Here is a 13,720-nt window from a genome sequence, read left to right on the forward strand (position 1 = left end):
CTTTCCCACTGGAAGCAACATTCTGAGTTTCCTAGCTAACTCTGGCTTCTCTCTAGCCTTGACAATAATCTTAGTTTTAAGAAACTTGACACTCATTAGGGAAGAGGGACTTTCAATTGAGAAAATGCCTCCATAAGATTTGCTTGTAGGTACATCTGCAGGACAGTTGCTTGATTAATGATTGATATGGAAAGATCCAGCTCACTATGGGTGGTATCATCCCTGGGCCACAGTCCTGAACCATATAAGAAAGCAGTCTGAGCAAATCATGGGTAACAAGCCCATAGACAATGCTCCTCCACAGCTTCTGTTTCAGTTCCTGCCTCCAGATTGCTGTCATGAGTTCCTGCCCTGATTTCCTTTAATGATGGACTGTGATTTGGAATTATAAGCAAAACAAACTCTTTCCTGCACAAGGTACTTTTGGTAATAGTGATTTATTAAAGCAATAAACATCCTAACTAAAGTACCGACTTTGTCCCACCCATCTACCAGGAGCCCAATTCCCAAGCTTTCTCAGTGAGTCTACCTGGTCACTTAACCTATGCTAGATTTTACCAACCAGGCCAGACCAGAAGCTGCAACTTCATTCTATTTTAGTGAGTCTTCTTAAGTCCTGCATCTCCTCACACTAGGGGAAATTCTTGAACCTCACCTGAAGAATCACATAGCAAAACTAATACCCCTGGGATATACTAGTGACAACTGGTATCAACTAATCAGAATCACTCCAGAATCTCCAATCAAAAATCAACACCAAGTATCTGAAGAACTGAAACACAAACTCTTCCTACCTGATCTGAAATCAACCAACCATGGGTAACAGCAAACTCATTTTATAGGTGGCCTAGAAACTCACATCAGACACATAACCAAAGAAACCAAAGATATGACTTCAAATGCCAAGTCTTCTCTCAAAAACAAAAAAACAAAAAAACAAAACTAAAATACCAAAAAAATGTGTCTGGTCCAAACAACATTAATTGCCTCGAAATGTTCTTCAATGGAAATTAACTAGATGAACTCTGGGATATGGAATTTAAAAGAACAATTATAAGCATGACCAGAGAATTAAAGAGGTTTAAAGAAGACACAAACAAAAACATGAATAAATGTAATTTGGATAGATAAAGAGCTGATTGAAATCTAAAGAGACATAAAAATATGAGATTACAGAGACGATGCAGGATATGAAAACAAAATTTAGTAGATACATAGAAATAATCATGAAAACTCAAGCTGCAATGAATACAGAGTGGAAAAAGGCAACCAACCCACTAGGAAATTCACTAAAAGTTTACCAGTAGAATGGATTAAATAAAAAACAGATATATCAAGACTTGAGGATAAAATAAAGGAGCTATACCAGTGAATGAAAGAAAATAATGCATGAACTTTGGAACACCATGGAAAAACAAAATTTACTAATTATGAGTGTGGAAGAATAATCATCTCAGGCCAATAACATAGACCAGATCATAAACAATATTATATAAGAAAATGTCTCAAAACTAAGGAAAGAAACATCCATACAAATGAATATAAGAGACACAAAACACCAGGAAATGACAGGACCAGGAAATACAACGCCCTACATTATATTGCAGTGAAAAAAAAAAAAAACCCACTAATTACAGAACTAAGGAAGGGTATTACAAGATGCTAGAGAAAAGTCATTTATAAGGACAAACTCATCAATGTTAAAAGCTAGAATAACTTTGAACAATGTGTCTAAGTTCTAAAAGAACACAGATGCCAACCAAGACTACTTTACCCAGTAAAACTACCAGCCATAGTTGAAGTAGAAATTTTTTTAAATGCCACAAAATAAACTGACGCAAGAATTTTCTCTATACTGCCAGCTCGCAAATAATGACACAATGATTTCATATTAATCTTGAAAGCTTGGCCTTTATCTTAGGCTTGTCTCAACTAGATCTCATACCTCAAATTAGCCTATTTATATTAATCGACATTCTGTCACTTAGTGTTAACTCTTTTTCATCTCACACCTCTTGTTTCCTCTCCATGTCTCTTGGCTTCTCCAGGGTGCCTGAATATCCCACCCATACTTCTTGTCTAGATATTGATCATTCAGCATTTTATTACACCAGTCAGAACAAATAGATCCTCACACAGTGTACAAATACGCCACAACAGTAAACAGGCTAAAGAATTCATGTACACTAAACCAACCTTATAGAGAATATTGCAAGCAATACTTTGGACTTTTGAAGGAAGGAATGAGCAGAGCCAAGAGGCTCCAGAAAGAAAACAAAGGAAGATATAAAAACTGAAATACAAAATAGGACTAAGAATAAACAGAAAAAGGGGTTGGGGATTTAGCTCATGGTAGAGTGCTTGCAGGCACAAGGCCCTGGGTTCTGTCCTCAGCTCTGGCAAAAAGAGAAAGAGAGAGAGAGAGAGAGAGAGAGAGAGAGAGAGAGAGAGAGAGAGAGAATAAACAGAAAAAAACAAGAAATGACAACTATCAACACACTTTTCAATAATAACTAAATATTAATGGCTTCAACTCTTCCATCAAAATGAGCAGGCAAGCTGAATGAATTGAGAAGCAAGATATATCTTTTGTTCTCTATAACAAATATGTCTTACATTTAAAGATAAACACCACTGGAAAATGAAAGGATGGAAAAATTAGTTCTAATCAAGTGGGACCAGGAACTGAGCAGATATAACTAACTTAATATCTGACAAAATAGACTTCAAATTAAAATTAATCAGAAGAGATAAAGGAAGGTATTCATTTCAATCATAGAATCAATCAACTAGGAGACATTATAACCTTAAACCAAACTCTTGCCAACACAGGTTAATAATAATAAAAAAAAAAAGTACAAATGGACTTAAAGCCACAGATTAACCCCAAGTAAGTAGTAGTGGGTCATTCTAATACTCCAACTTAACCAGCAGCCATCTGAAATTACACAGTGTATCAGAATTAAATGACATAATATATCAAATGAACCTAATAGATATACAAAGTTTGCCACTCAAACACCATAGAATACGTTTTTCTTAATACCTCAGTGAAGTATCTTTAAAATAAATAATATATGAGATAATACATAAAATAGACAATATGGTGGCACAAAGCAAATCTCAGCAAATACAGAAAAAATGAAATAACTCCACATAGTCTATCTGACCACAATGCAAAATAGCTCAAAATCAACAGTGAAAGAATTTCTGAACACTACACAAACCCATAGAAATGAAAAAACACACTACTGAATGATGAGTGGATCAAAGAAGTCAAGAAGGACTTTTGAAATTTTCTGGAACCATATGAAAAGGAGAACAAACCACCAAAGTCTCTGAGACACATTGAAATAATCTTAAGAGAGAAATTTATAACAATAAGTGATTACATTAAAAATCAGAAAGAGCACCAGTTTGGAAAAAGAAGAACAAACCAAACACAAAACTAGTAGACAGAAAGAAATAATAAAAACAAGAGCATAATTTAGTATGATAGACACAAACAAAAAAGCAATACAATTCAGAGAATCTAAGATCTGGTTCTTTGAAAAGATTGAAAAACTGTTAGTTATATATTCATGATGAACTTCTCTCTTTATTAATAAACAGTAGCCTTATTTATCTGTCAAGAGTAATTTTACTTTGAAGTCAACTGTTTTTCTTAATCAGAGTAGATACACAAACTTGTTTTCAATTTCCATGTACTTGATAGATTGATTTTTGTTCTTGTTATTTTTGACACTCAGTCTGTGGATGTCTTTGCCAGTAGGATGTATTTTTTGAAACAACAGACAGATGGATTTAGTTTTCTAAATTTATTTTTAATTAAGTATAATTACATCATTTCTTTCTTCCTCTACTCCATCTAATCATTCCCATGCTTGACCCAAGATCTTCTCAAATGTGTGACCTCTATTTCTTTAATTATTAAATGTTAGTTATGTGTGTATGAATAAATGCATACATACAACCTGCTGAATCCTTTTGGTGTTATTTTTTAGTATTAACTGTTTGTAATTGAATATTGGTTTTCTCTCTCTTAACAGTTGTTAATTTTCTATAGTTCTTCATATAGAGGCAGAGTGTCATGAGATTTCTCCCACCCATGATGGCATGCCAACTGGTATTGACATTGCTTGGGTCTTACTTTGTTTAGGCAGCCATATTGTTTAGATTTCATTTGTGTAACATCCCTAACATATCTAGAGGTCACAATCTCAGAGCAGACATCCTGGCCTTCTGGCTCTTAAAATCTATCTTCCTCCTCTTTCTCTCTGTTCTCAAAGCCTGGGGTGTAAGGGTTACAGATATATCTATTCTGGTTGGACAACTCATGGTCAATTGTTCTCTGCATATTGACCAGTTGTAACTTTCTATAATGATCACTGTTTCTCTGATGAGGGGTGAGAGATATACATATCTGTAGGCACAGGAATAAACATTTAGAATACAATTAGGAATATGGCAATAGTTGCTTATCCTCTGCAATCCATAAATTCACTAGCCCCAGATAATAAGCTAGTTTTCCAATTTCTGGATTTTCTTCCTGTTGAGCAGTCCTTAAGTCCAATCAGACAGCTATTACTTATAGACAAGGTAAAAGTGCTTATTCATTATTAAGGAAATCTCAGCAGGTTGGTCATTGTTGTGGTTCATAGGCACCACAGCTGGGTAGGACTATTGATTGCGTTTCTCTCCTGTCAGCTTTCCTATCAGTTTCTAGTACTGTGAAATACTTCAGGGAGAAGGCTTTCTGGTCATATTCCATTCAGACCCTCTGGGTCCTTTGCCCAAAGAGCATGATGTCATCAGCAATAGGGACTTATCTTCAACTTGTAGGTGGTAACCTAGGCTGACACAATAGCCCATATTGTTTTGGGAGTTTCTTGGGCTCCCTTGACCAATCACTCAAAATGAGGTTTCTCAAGATTAGTACTTAGGAATTTGTTAGACTGCCTATAGCTCTTAGGGAGCATTGTCACACCAAGTAGTATAATATCTTTCAACATATCTGTATTTATAGGTAGAGATAAATAATGTAATTTTAGGTAAATAAAAAATAATATGATTCACTGTAGATTTTCCAAACATTCTTACTGTTACAGTTGGGGTATTAATGCTGTGAAGAAACTCTATGACCACAATTCTTATAAAGAAAAACATTTGATTGGGGATGGCTTATAGTTCATAGGCTTAATCCATTATCATCTTGGTGGAAAGCACGACAGTGTGTAGAAGACATGGTTCTTAGAGGCAACTGAGAGTTCTGAACCTGGATCAGCAGGCACCAGGAAGTCTGTGAAACACACTGGGCCTAGCCTGAGCATCTAAAACCTCAAAGAACACCTCCAGTGACACATTTCCTCCAACAAGGACAATACCTTCTAATAGTGTCAGTCCCTATGGACCTATGGGGTCATTTTCTTTCAAACCCCCACATTTAGAATTATTTGCTCCTCTATTCTAAGTTTTCAGTTGAGTCATCCATTCTGATATCTTTAGAGGTAAGTTGAGGCCACTTACATTTAAGGTTAATATTAAGAAATATTTATTAATTTCTATGATTTTATTGATTGTTTCTCTAGTTGGTTATAGTATGCTCTTTTCTTTATCCCCCATTAGTACTAGATGTCTGATACATTACTGTCTCTGACATAATATCTCTTATACTCATGAATTATTCTCATGAAATTCACTCTTCCCTGTGTTTTCATAATTGTGATTTTCTTTCTTTACATTTATTTATTTTATACTATAGCATTTATTTAAGTATCTTCTGCAATGTTGGTTTGGTGGTCATGAACTTCCTTACTGTGTGTTTTTCTTGTTTGTTCTTATTCCTTTATTAGTTAAAAATGACTCTGCTGTCTGTAATGATCTTGAATGACCATTATTTATTTTCAGGGTTTAGAATTTATCATTCTATACTTTCCTGATTTTTAGAGTTGCTAATACTGTTCTTGTAGGTTTGCCTTTATAAGAGAGTTTGAGTTTTTCCATTGCCTTATGATGTTGCTTCTTTGCTTTTATTTCTGATACCTTGACTATGATATGCTATGAAGAAAATTTCCTGTGCTTTTATTTATTTGGGAGCCTAAATGAATCTTGATTTTGGTATTTTATTATCTTTCCTTGTTTGAGTCTAGCTTTTCCTTGATCTGATCCTCTACCCTGACATTATTTTTCTTCTTCTGGATCAGGTCTATCATGATGATCCTCTACCCAGATATTATTTTTCTTCTTCTGGATCAGGTCACAGGTTTTTTACTGTGTTCTCTTTTGTTTCATTGGTTTTTCTTTTACAACATTTCTATCATTTAATTCTCAAAAATCTAGGTTTTTTGTTGACTCATCACTTTGCTTTAATTTTTCACTCTCACTGCTGATTTTCTCATTTGCTTTGCTGATTTTTTCCTTGATTCCTTCCTTTCTAGGGCCTGAATTGGTCCATCATTTTGTATCCTGTAGCTAGAAGTTTTCCTGTGCTCCACCCCGTTTTGAGAACTCTGGGTCCCAAGAAAACACACAGAAGTTTATATTAATTACAAACTGTATGGCCTATGGCTCAGGCTCATTATTAACTAGCTCTTATAACTTAATTCAACCCATTTCTATTAATCTATGTTTTGTCACGTGGCTTCACAGCATTATCTGTTCTATCACATCTTGCTTCTCATGGAGGCAGCCTGCAACCTCTGCTCTGCCTCCATTCTTCTTCATCTCTGTCTTCAGTTTTGAATGTACTGCCTAACCTTATTCTGCCTTGCCATTGGCCAAACAGCTTTATTTATCAACCAATGAGAGTAACACATATTCACAGCATGCACAAAGACATCCCATAGCAGTATCCTCATTGTAATCATTGATCATTTTTACTAGATCCCTCTTAAAATTTTCATCTGATACTTCACATATATTAGTATCTTGTGATTTAGTAGTTTTAGGATTGTGGTCTTTGGAGGGAGGGGTCATATTGCTTTGCTTTTCCATCTCTTGCATTTCTTTTATATGATTATGGCATATGTTAATTTAGATACCTATTCTGTTATTATGTAGTGATATTCCTATTAAGTGCCTACTCAATCTCATATGTCAAACAGTGAAGATAAATAAACCATCAACATCAACCCATGTAAGACCTAGAAATACACTAAAACCAATTAAATTTCTCAAATATAGCACCAATGTCTATAAATCAGAAATGATAAAAAATGCAAAGTGTGCATGAAGTTAAAATTACTTGTGATAAATGTAGAAATAGTAAATGAATTAATAAAAAGAAAGGATAAAGAAAGATAAATAGGGAACAAGATTTAAACAATGAAAGAAATAGAAAGAAGTTTGAAGAGAATGTTATAAAGAGATATTTATTAAATTTTATAATTATATTTATTGTTTATTTAGATGGAAAAGAAAAGAAAGTAGTAAGAAATAAGAAAAAAATAAGAACAGGAAAAAGGTGATTTAGAGATACCCCAGCAGTTAAGAGCATTGGATGCTCTTCCAGAGAACTTAAGTTGGGTTCCCAGCATCCACATGGTGGCTCACAATTGTAACTCTGTTATAAGGTATCTGACATTCTCCTCTGGCCTACTTTAGCACCATATGTGTATATGATACACATACATACATGCAGGAAAACACTCACATACCTAAAATAGAAATAAAATGAAACTTTAAAGAATAGGTGAAAAAAATTCTTCTTAAAAATGATAAAATTCAACAATAAATAAATAAATATTAGAAGGCAAATTAAAATAAGAACATGGAATAGTTTTTAAATAAGAGCAATAATAAGTATAACTAAAAATATAAGAAAAGAGGGTTGAGGAAACAGTACAAAAGAACATAATTCTATAAATGGTAAGGAAAACTATTCTCATTATATTCTAAGGTGCAGAATTTATTCCACACACTAATCACATTGAAAAAAGACAACCAGAACCTTGTAACAAAGGACTGACATTTAAGACACAAAGTTCTTAGAAATTTAAAGGGAAACTTACACAAGTTTTTAGTGAAATAAAAAGAAAATCAAAGCAAGTTTACATGGTTTCAGAAATACCATGCCAGTTGCCAAGGGAGGGAAGCAATTAAACATTTCTACCCAGCTGCAACACCTATGAACCATGACAAAAAAGCATGGAAAGATATGCCTGAAGCTTCAGTTAAGTAGCACTCACATGCTGATGTCAACCAAGAGCTACCTAATTGGCCCGTCCACCAGTAAAGAAATCATGCCTGCTCCAGAAACCTAGTCAGCTTCCTGGAGCTAGTAAAGCTATGGACCTTAAAAAATAATCTACTACCTGGGCAAGGGTGGTGTACACATTTAATCCCAGCACTCAGAAGGTAGAGCCAGGTGGATCTCTGTGAGTTCGAGGCCAGCCTGGTCTATAGAATGAGATTCAGGACAGGTACCAAAACTACACACACATACACACATACACACACACACACACACACACACACACACACACACACACACACACACACACAGAAACTCTCTCTTGAAAAAACAAAATGATGATGATGATGATGATGATGATGATGATGATGATGATGATCTAGTACCACTATTTTGCTAGGCCAGGATAATTCCTTACTATACTCTAAATTTTGTCCTTATACCCACAGAGAACTGTAACTACCAAACCTCATCAGTGAAGCCTCTCTTTCCAGCAAATGGAAAGTCTCACAGAAAACTACACTGGACACAATGTAGAAATGAGCAGATCAGATTGTGTAGAACCCAACTCCAACAGATACATCTATATCACAGCTCCTGCATCTATGGCTCTGGGGACACAGCAAAAAAGAAGGGAGTAGATTGTAAGGGCCAGGAAGTCTGCCTTAAAACAGTCTCTTCTACAAATGGCTGCATATCTAAGACTGGAGTAATGTCAACATCATTGGACATGTTAACATGGAAGGGGGGATTTTCATGGTGTCCTACCCCTAGACAAAGAACTATAGGCAGCTAATATCTAATGAGAGAATTAGAATTAGTCTCTTCAAGGAATGAGCCTTTTTACTTATTGTCTAATGCAGAATAGTCATCCCTGAAATTATACACACAGCAATAAAATTAACAAACGCAGCCAGTTGTACTTATATTTATTTGAGCATATACATACATACATACACATACACATACATGCATATATATAAGCTTGAACTTGAAGCCTGTAAGAAATAACAACTATCAGGAATGCAAAGGTATGTGTAAAATGTTCAAAAAATTTTGCAAACCCATAATGAGTGGAAAATAATTAAATGATAATCACTATTAAAATATATAAACATTAAATTCAAGAAGTGAAAAATTAAAATTTGATTCAGAGAAACACAATTTTAATTTTAAAAAAATCAAACCATACATGTAGAGATAGAAAGATAAATTTAAAACATGACTAACCTTTATAGATCCCCAGCCAAAGAATCAACCTTTCCAATGATGTCTTTTATAATACGAAAGAAATATGGATCTTTTTCAATTAAGTTGCAAAGAAATTTTTCTTTCCCTCAAGTCTATAGATTTATTTAACCTTTATTCATCTTTAAACATCAGATTCATGTGTATGGCGGTGCATGCCTTTAATCCCAACATTGGGGAGGTGGAAATCATCAAGGCCAGCCTGGTCTACATAGCCAGTTGCCTGACAGCCAGAGCTCAAAAAACAAAACAAAACATCAACATCGAGCTTAATTTTCAACTTCCTCTAGTTTATTCACTGTTGTTCCCCAGTTTGTCATCATTTTACAATGTGCTTAATTTTTTTTAAATTATTTTATATATTATATGTTTTAAATTTTATACATCAGCCATGGGTTCCCCTGTCCTCCCCCCTCCCGCCCCCACCCCGACCTTCCCTCCAGCCCCTCCTCTCCATTCCCATGTCCTCCAGGATCAATGTGCTTAATGTTTAAACCAATTGCAAGAGTCTCTGGCCTGGCAGTGCTGTGCTGAGAAAAGTGAAATCAGTTCACTGTACTGGAGGACAGGGAAGTGGGGCAGGGTGCAGATGCTGAGCATAGGAAAGATGGGCCGAATCTTGTTCCTGGAGTGAGTTGGCCTCAAGCCCACCCCAGAAGATGCTGTTAATAGGTGTAGGAACACTTAGTCATTGGAGGATGGATGCAAAGAGTTAATGAAAGAGCTAACAGGAAGCATCTCAAATGAATTCCCCAGTACACACTGGCCACTTCTGTTTAATTCCTTACTTCTTTTGTTTCTAAGAAAGAATGGGGTAAGGAAATATTTATGACTGTCATTCCTGGGAAAACGAAACTTGTTGAAAAACTTGAAAACCATGAAAATATTAGTAGAAAAAATAAACTGATTATAGACTAGGTAGGTAGGATTGGATAGTGTCAGTTTGACCCCCAGAAATCCCACAAAAATTAAAGGCAACAGAAATCTGAGCCTAATGATGTGCATTTGTAAGCCCAGTGCTGGAAGATAGAGACAAAGTAGAGCCCTAGATCTTTCTGACCAGCACTACTGCTACCTTAGGCTGCTGGGTGAGTTCCAGGCCAGTTTTGAGAACCTGCCTCTAAAAACAAAAGGGAGAGCCTGAGGAACAACACCTGAGGTCATCTTATGACCTTTGTGTCTACCTACAAACACACATGCACTCAGACACACATGAGCATGCCTGCACACATGGGCACTCACATGCATGCACATACACAAATAACAAGTGAATAAACGAAAGACTTTTACAAAGAACAAGTAAAACTTTGAAATTGGTTTAGAAGCTTGACTTAGTGGGTCAAGACTCTGTTTCTTCCATAGCAATAGCAATTCACACAACTCATATTTCTTGACAAGCATGTGATATGCAACACTGAAAAATTAGCTCCAGTTGATAAGCTGCCCAAACTTCTAAAATATTCTGATTCTGTAATTTTTTAGTCTGCATTTTAGGTCTGTTAAAGTTGAATCTATATGTAAAACAAATAAAAGCCTTGCCATAATTCAATCATTACAGGATACAACATTCTTTTCTTGTGTGTGTGTGTGTGTGTGTGTGTGTGTGTGTGTGTGTGTGTGTGTGAAATTCTAGTAGTACTTGGAATTTTTATTTTGTTTTGTTTTTTCAAGACAGGGTTTCTCTGTGTAGTTGTGGTGCCTGTCCTGGAGCTCATTCTGTAAACCAGACTGGCCTCAAACTCATAGAGATCTGCCTGGCTTTGCCTCACAAGTGCTGAGATTAAAGGCATGTGCCACCACTGCCTGGCAGTGCTTGGAATATTAAAACAATAAACTATTAATAAAACACAAATTCAAATATGATGATAAAAATACCTTTGAATATAATGATATTCCTAGTGGAAAACAGTATTAGTCATGTTCTGTGATTCCTGCTATATATATTTGCAATTCTTGGATTTTTTTTCCTTCATATTTCTAATTAACACTCAAACATTGTCATCAAATGCAAAAGAAAACATTTTATGATCCAAGAGGCAAATCTGAAAAAAAAAAATGGCTGCATTCACTGCATCTTAAATATTTCAAATTATCCCCTAGGTACATATTATTAACATCTTACTTGTTTTATAGGTCATGTGCTGTGTAGGCGTTGTTCATAATTTGCAGGCTCCATGTCTTACTCAGTGATTCTATTGCTGAGACAAAACACCATGACCAAAAAGCAAGTTGGGGAGAAAAGGATTTATTTGACTTATACTTCCACACTGCTGTTCCTCACTGAAGTAAATCAGGACAGGAACTCAAATAGGGCAGGATCCTGGAGGAAGGAGCTTCTGGATGCAGAGAACATGGAGGAGTGCTGTGTAATGGCTTGCTTCCTCTGGCTAGCTCAGTCTACTTTCTTATAGAACCCAGGACCACCTGCTCAAGGGTGACACCACCTACTGTGGGCTGGGCCATCCTTCATTGATCACTAATTGAGGTAATCTCTTACAGTTGAATGTCATGGGGGCATTTCCTCAACCAAGGTTCCTTCTTCCTGATGACTCTAGCTCATGTCAAATTGACACACAATACCAGACAATGCATTCCATTTCAAAAAAAAAAAAATGTTGAGGTGGTAAAATAATTGATTTGATATAAAAATATGCACATATGTATAATGTGGGTGGTGCTGTACCAAACTTGGTAGCTAAGACCTCCTTGAGTTTCTGATTTCAACTATTTCACACTGATACCCAGAAGAATGGTTGCTGGATTAACTTAAACTTTCAAGGTTATCACACCAGTTTACATTTCTACTATAAGAAACAACATGGAGCCAGATCGTAGTGGCACACACCTTTAATATCCAGCACTTGGGAGGTAGAGGTAGGCAGATCTATGTGAGTTAGAGGCCAGGCTTATCTACAAAGCAAATTCCAGGACAGACAAGCTTACACGCAGACAATCCTGTCTTGAAAAAAATGAAAAGAAAAGAAAAATATAAAAGAGGAAAGAAAGAAGGAAGGAAGGAAGGAGGGAGGGAGGGAGGGAGGAAGGAAGGAAAAAGAGAAAGAAAGAAAGAAAGAAAGAAAGAAAGAAAGAAAGAAAGAAAGAAAGAAAGAAAGAAAGAGGAGAGAAAGGGGGAGGGAAGAAGGAAGGAAGGAAGAAAGAGAAAAGTAAAGAAAGAACTAATTATCATGGGTGAACCTAGAGGGTATTACTAAGGAAATAAGCCAACCGCAGAGTAACAAACTCGAGTCCTTACATAGGAAACCTTAAGTAGTCAACCGCTGTGGAAGGGCAGTTGCCAGGGAAATAGAAAGGGGAGAGAAATAGGTGCTGGATGGACAGTTTCAGTTCTGCCTCCTTGTCACTCTGTGATGGCAGGAACAGCACTACACTGTGCGCTTCAAGATCGTGAGGGACAGACAAGGATAAAGCTCCTGTAAAATGCTCTCACCAAAATATAAATAACCCAGAAACATGAAATAAAACATGGGCAGCTTAAAGACTATTGTGTTCTCAGCATATGTAAGGAAAGGGTTTCCATGAATCTAGGATAAACATATGATCATTTTATTATCATTTCATGTGCTCTCTCACTCTAGCCAGCCTAAGAAACTTGTCACCAAATAAGAGTAATTCCAACAGTGGACTCCATGCTCTAGTCTGTAAAGAAAGCTTTCCAAGATGTGCAAGCCTTAAAAATATCCACATAGAGTTAAAAGAAACTCTATATTACTAGTAAAATAAAGTGACAGAAAATAAAAATAAACATTTAGAGTAAAAATAAATATTATGGGAGGAATATGACAGAATGTCCATAACAGGAAATCAGCAAAACTTTCTGGAATGACTGCTTCCAAAGTTGTTAGAGTTTCTGGAAGAATACATCTATTAATTTGTATTGTATTTTCATGTATATGCTTACAGTTTTATATTGTAAATCTCTGTAAGTAAAACTTCATAGGTAAAGTTTTACATAATACAACTTTATATATTACAAACTTTAAATAATGTGAAGTTATATTATGTTGTTATAAACTCCATACAATATCATACACCAAGAGAACAAGGTATTGCAAATAGTTGGAGAACAAATAGCTTAGAACAGAAAGAAACGTGATGTGTCTGGATCCTGGTTGAAGATGAAGCCTAAACATGGTAAGACATTAATCATACTAACAAGTGTCAACCCACAGCTCAGATGTAATCTGTTAGAGCAGTTATTTCACAGCACCTTGGAGGACCTTGCCAAATTTCCCTGAGAGACTAACAGTCCACGGAGTATGA

The sequence above is a fragment of the Onychomys torridus genome, chromosome 4 (genome assembly GCF_903995425.1).
Source record: "Onychomys torridus chromosome 4, mOncTor1.1, whole genome shotgun sequence".
In the NCBI taxonomy this organism is placed as follows: Eukaryota; Metazoa; Chordata; class Mammalia; order Rodentia; family Cricetidae; genus Onychomys; species Onychomys torridus.